Below are 6,434 nucleotides of genomic sequence, written 5' to 3' on the forward strand. Positions count from 1 at the left end.
AATCTTGATTCCAGCTTGTGTTTCTTCCAGTTCAGGGTATCTCATGATGTACTCTGCATAGAAATTCAATAAACAGGGTGACAATATACAGCCTTGATGAACTCCTTTTCCTATTTGGAACCAGTCTGTTGTTCCATGTCCAGTTCTAACTGTTGCTTCCTGACCTACATACAGATTTCTCAAGAGGCAGGTCAGGTGGTCTGGAATTCCCATCTCTTTCAGAATTTTCCACAGTTTATTGTGATCCACACAGTCAAAGGCTTTGGCAGAGTCAATAAAGCAGAAATAGATGTTTTTCTGGAACTCTCTTGCTTTTTCCATGATCCAGCAGATGTTGGCAATTTGATCTCTGGTTCCTCTGCGTTTTCTAAAACCAGCTTGAACATCAGGAAGTTCACGGTTCACATATTGCTGAAGCCTGGCTTGGAGAATTTTGAGCACTACTTTACTAGCGTGTGAGATGAGTGCAATTGTGCGGTAGTTTGAGCATTCTTTGGCATTGCCTTTCTTTGGGATTGGAATGAAAACTGACCTTTTCCAGTCCTGTGGCCACTGCTGAGTTTTCCAAATTTGCTGGCATTTTGTGTGCAGCACTTTCACAGCATCATCTTTCAGGATTTGGAATAGCTCAACTGGAATTCCATCACCTCCACTAGCTTTGTTCGTAGTGATGCTTTCTAAGGCCCACTTGACTTCACATTCCAGGATGTCTGGCTCTAGGTCAGTGATCACACCATCGTGATTATCTGGGTCGTGAAGATCTTTTTTGTACAGTTCTTCTGTGTATTCTTGCCATCTCTTCTTAATATCTTCTGCTTCTATTAGGACCATACCATTTCTGTCCTTTATCGAGCCTATCTTTGCATGAAATGTTCCTTTGGTATCTCTGATTTTCTTGAAGAGATCCCTAGTCTTTCCGATTCTGTTGTTTTCCTCTATTTCTTTGCATTGATCGCTGAAGAAGGCTTTCTTATCTCTTCTTGCTATTCTTTGGAACTCTGCATTCAGATGTTTATATCTTTCCTTTTCTCTATTGTGACATATCAACAAGCTAAATGATAAACCCATCAACATTGACTAAATCTGACCAAATGTTCTAAACCCTTTTAATTGATCTTTTCGATAAAACTTCCTAAATAGAATTCTTTTGAAGTTCTTTTGACCTCTAGCTAACTTTGGGGTATTTCAGAGGGCCCCTGAAACATCCCAAAGAGAGATATTAAACTGTGTTTATTTGGTTGGTTAAATGACATGAAAAAGATTGTCAAATGAGTAATAAATCGACTCATGTTATAATGTATGGTAAAATTACTAATAAGATATCCTAGAAATTATATGGAGTCTGAACATTCTGATATGTCCTCCTGCTGCTGCTGCTGCTAAGTTGTGTCCATCTCTGTTCGACCCCATAGATGGCAGCCCACCAGGCCCCCCCATCCCTGGGATTCTCCAGGCAAGAACACTGGAGTGGGTTGGGGTTTCCTTCTCCAATGCATGAAAGTGAAAAGTGAAAGTGAAGTTCCTCAGTCGTGTCAGACTCTTAGCGACCCCATGGACTGTAGGCTACCAGGCTAGAAAACCTGATGACTTCACAAAAGTTAACAAAAGGACTGAATGAAGCAGCGAATATGCTTATAACTTTTATGGTTTCTATCTGAAAAATTACGGGTTTTCAGGGACTAGGGAAAACCTTCCTCTCAAACGAATTACGACAATACTTTGGTAAAATTAAACGTTATAAACATAACAATTATATTTTCTCTCTATCTGACTCCTCCAAAAATTGGAAATTCTTAGGTTCCCAGTAAGTTTATCAAATGAGTTAGGAAAGTTATCTCATGGGTACAAAAATCTCAAGAAATTTTTGAGACCTTAGAAAGGGAAGAATTCACCTAGATTTGTTAGGCAAAATCTGTGATAAGCCTTTGGTGTGAGTTTCCCAGCCCTGTTTTATTTTAAAAGTTCAGTCTGAGACTCTATAAATGTTTCAGCAAAATAAAAAGTCTATGATCAATTATGGTTATATAAACCATCAGACCAAAATTAGTGAGAACAGACCTATTTTGCAAACAAGCTAGGCTTAATTTGGTTATATTTGATAAAAATGAGGGTAACTTTAGGGAGAAAAAGATATTTCAAAAAATATTAAATCCCAGTTTGTTAATGGAGGTCTGCATCTAGTAAGACTCATCTCTCAGATAGTTTTTTGCTGTTATGTGATATTAATGTAAAACTTAATTGAATTCTTAAAGAACACCCCAAGTTTGTTTCTGAAGCTTATCTCAGTAATCTATCTTTGGATGAAGATCAGATGCCTCATGACCTGCAACCAGGACTGGAAAAAGACATAATTTAAGGAACTGGCTCCAACCTGGATGGAAGGACTTTTGTACCAGCTACTCTTAACTAGCTCATGCACAATGAAACTGAAGGGAAATTAACTCTTAGATTAATTCCCACTTCCAAAGGCCCCTACAGTGGATTGGTCTATAGAGAAGACAGCTGACCTGATCTCACCTTAAAATGATGCTCAAGCAGGAGAAACTACACTACACCAGGATGAGAAGACGATGACATCAGAGGTAGACAGCTTGCCCAAGATGCTTGACCTGATTCATATGATCATTTATGTTTTCTTGACTTCTTAGACCTTTGCATATAAATCAAATGCTTTTCTACCAAAGGCCTGATTCTATGCTAGTTTTAGAAATCAATTCAATTGTTGGGTTTGTGGCCAATAACCTGTGTCTAGTTCTGGGCTACCTTGTTAAATTTCTCTACTACAAGACTCTAACTGGTTGGCCCTAAGAAAATTTACTTTAAAAAAAATTATAGTCATATTCAGGTTACTGTGATATTGCTAGATGGGATCCCCTCACAAGGCCAATTAATAATGCCTGCTCTGACTCTGGCCATAAATTTGAGCTTTTTTTCTATTACTCAAGCTTGATCAGAGCAACAAGAAAAGTTTCAGCAAAGGAGGAAAAAAATCTCCCACAATTATGGGATGGATTTATATAGATAACACCAGGCTATGGTAATTTAGGTTTAAAGTCTCCTCTGTGTTGGAAACAATTAAATCATACTAAGGACAAATCAGTCTAGTAACACTAGAAAACGGGGCTATGTGCCTTATAGAGGGTGCCAATATATAATTTCCCTGGAAGATAAAAATTCTACAGAACAGACTAAAGTCAGATGACCTGAGATATACTGGGCTACATCTAATGGAAACTCTTAACTTAAGTCTTACTTGTGACTTTACTAATACTGCTGGCTATGTTATTTGTATTTCACCTGTTTTACAAAATTGCTGTTTCTTACACTGTCAAATGTGTGTCTGAGGCCTCCAATAGAATAATATATAGTCCCATATGAGATCGATGATGGTAACAGTGTAACTCTAGATATGGGAAGAAGCAACAAGAGGGAATATTTTCCTGGACCAAGAAGCTAGCAGAGCACCTAGGTGGTCCAGAGAATTTTGGATACCGTTTTATGGCCTAGTCCAGTAACAGCACATTGAGTGGCCTGTCAACAAAATCTTTGCCAAACCTGAGAATGGACATTCTCAGCACCATGGGATAAAATGGTCATGAAATGCCCCCCTCAAAATCATGGTCAAGTTTATGAGCAAAAAGGGGCTCTGCCAACTGAAGACTGACACTTGCCATCTACATCTACAAAGATTAAACCATGGCCGCTGCAACTGCTGACTTTCAACGCCCCTGAAAGGAGTTCAGGGTGAAAATCAGGAATGAGGCACTCTGTGCTCTGGGAAAAACTGGCAGAACAGGCCTTCAGATAGTTAGATCTTTTCAGGAGAAGATTTTATGAGTCCCAATTCTTGCACCTTCTCACACCTAGAGAAACACTGACGTCAATAATGGTGAAGTCTGCTTTGGCCATTAGAGTAGCTATGGTTCAGGTATCCCGAGAAATAACTAGGTGATGCTATGGGTGTACTTTCAGATTAGACCTTGTATTGCTAAACGCTTGAGTTTTCTGAGTCGTGTCAGGCTTGGATGCCACCATTCTCAAAACAGTGTCTGCTGGAAGCTAGTAGCTGCGACCTTACTTCTTATAAAACTAGGCAACTGGCTACCTGTCTCCCTGAAGTGCCAGGTCCAGACTGGGTTTTAAGCCTATTCTTCTAAAAAGAAATGAGATTTATTTTGTCTTCTAAATTCCAGTCATCACTCCTCCAACTACTTCTAATTGGGTCTGTTACACCAAAATGGCAGACCAAGGGATTGAGATTTTAATCATACAAGACTCAGATCTAGAACTTGGAACTCAGAAATACTTCCAATTCAGTGTCTATACTCCAAGCTGAGGCAGTCCTATGCTCCATTTTGACAGGAAGTTATCACAGTCATAGCTGCCTAGTTGCCTAAATTAAAACTGAGTAGAACTCTGTGGGGCTCTGGAGTAGAGATCAGTTCTGTGTTCTCCATTTCTTGTCTGTAGGATATAGGCTTCATTCAGCCTCCTTGACCTTCCCTGAGTTGCAAAGGGTGCATTCAAAAGATTGCTAATCAGGGAAGCAAGGGGATACAAAAACAGGAGAAACAATCAAAGGTTGGTACAGCCTCCAGACAGAGTCCTGGTTCCTACTCGAAGAAATATGCACAACAATGTCTTTGCACCCCCACCCAGGTGGAGGATGGTGACTTCAGACTGAACACAAGATTCCTGGAGCACAGGTCTGTTGCCTCACCACCAACCAATCAAAAAGGGTCACAAACCCTGCAACCCTCACCCCAAATGTTGCCTTCTGTTTCCAGGGACCAGAGATGACCATCCTGTTAGGTCTCCTGTTTGGCCCTTGTCTATTTCATCTCTGAGAGGGGCCAACAGTTTCAAACTAAATTGCTGTTACTAAAAGGGTGGAAGCTGGTTTCAGATGTGGAACACCCCAACTTAGATCAGGGAGAGAGAGAGACTTCTGCTCTGCTAGGCAGGCCCACGCCCATGCACAGCAGGAAGAAGTTACAGGAGGAAGAGACCTCCGCCCTAATTCCCAAGAAGTCTCTCAGGGGGTAGTTGTTACGGGAAGCACACTGATTGAAACCGCCCACCCTGGCCAGGCACCATAGTAACCATTTGCGTGAGTTGTTCTATGGCAGGAGATCCTGATAAGGAATAGGGAACTAATAAGCCACCACCAACCGAAAGAGTTCAGGAAAGGTAAAGGAGACACCACGTGTCCATCCACTTCCCAGAATCCCTCTCGCTAGCATCCATCTTGGCTGAGCGATGCGTGCACCACCAGGAAAAACTCTGAATTAGAATGATTGGCCAAAGACCACCCGGAAACTAATCCCATCACCATAAAACCCGAGACTGTGAGCCACGTGGCAGAGCAGTTCTCCTGGGTTCCCTTACCCTACTGCTCTCCACCCGGGTGCCCTTTCCCAGTAAAATCTCTTGCTTTGTCAGCACATGTGTCTCCTCGGGACAATTCATTTCCGAGTGTTAGACAAGAGCCCAGTTTCGGGCCCTGGAAGGGGTCCGCCTTCCTGCAACATTTGCAACAGATGGCCAAAGTATTGGAGCTTCAGCATCAGTCCTTCCAATGAATATTCGGGGTTTATTTCCTTTATGATTGACTGGTTTGATCCTGCTTTCCAAGGAACTCTCAAGAGTCTTTTCCAGCACAACAGCTCAAAAGCATCAAATTTTCGGAGCTCAGCCTTCTTTATTGCCCAACTTTCACATTCATACTTCACAATTGGGAAAACCATAGCTTTGACTATACAGATCTTTGTAGGCAAAGTAGGTTTGTCATAGCTTTTCTTCCCAGGAGCAAGCATCTTTTAATTTCATGGCTGCAGTCACCTTCCACAGTGACTTTGGAGCCCAAGAAAATAAAATCTGTCACTGTTTCCACTTTTTCCCCTTCCGTAAAGTGATGGGTCAGGATGCCATGATCTTAATTTCTATTTGGATAAAATGTAAACTTCTATTTGAAGGTGGCTATGGTAACAGTATGGAGAAGGCAATGGCAACCCACTCCAGTACTCTTACCTGGAAAATCCCATGGACGAAGGAGCCTGGTGGGCTGCAGTCCATGGGGTCCCTAAGAGTTGGACACGACTGAGCGACTTCACTCTCACTTTTCACTTTCCTGCATTGGAGAAGGAAATGGCAACCCACTCCAGTGTTTTTGCCTGGAGAATCCCAGGGACGGGGGAGCCTCGTGGGCTGACGTCTCTGGGGTCACACAAAGTCGGACACGACTGAAGTGACTTAGCAGCAGCAGCAGCATGGTAACAGTAATCTAGGGAGGCTGGGTAGTGGGGAACATTGGTGAATGGTTCGATCGTCTGGATGGGGGTGGGGGTGTCAGAGCCTTTAAGGCTCTGGGACAAAGAGGAGTATAAGTGTCAAACACACACACAAAAAATTGTACTTACGGTTGAAGGAATTTA

Source organism: Bos javanicus, chromosome 29 (genome assembly GCF_032452875.1).
Source record: "Bos javanicus breed banteng chromosome 29, ARS-OSU_banteng_1.0, whole genome shotgun sequence".
NCBI lineage: Eukaryota > Metazoa > Chordata > Mammalia > Artiodactyla > Bovidae > Bos > Bos javanicus.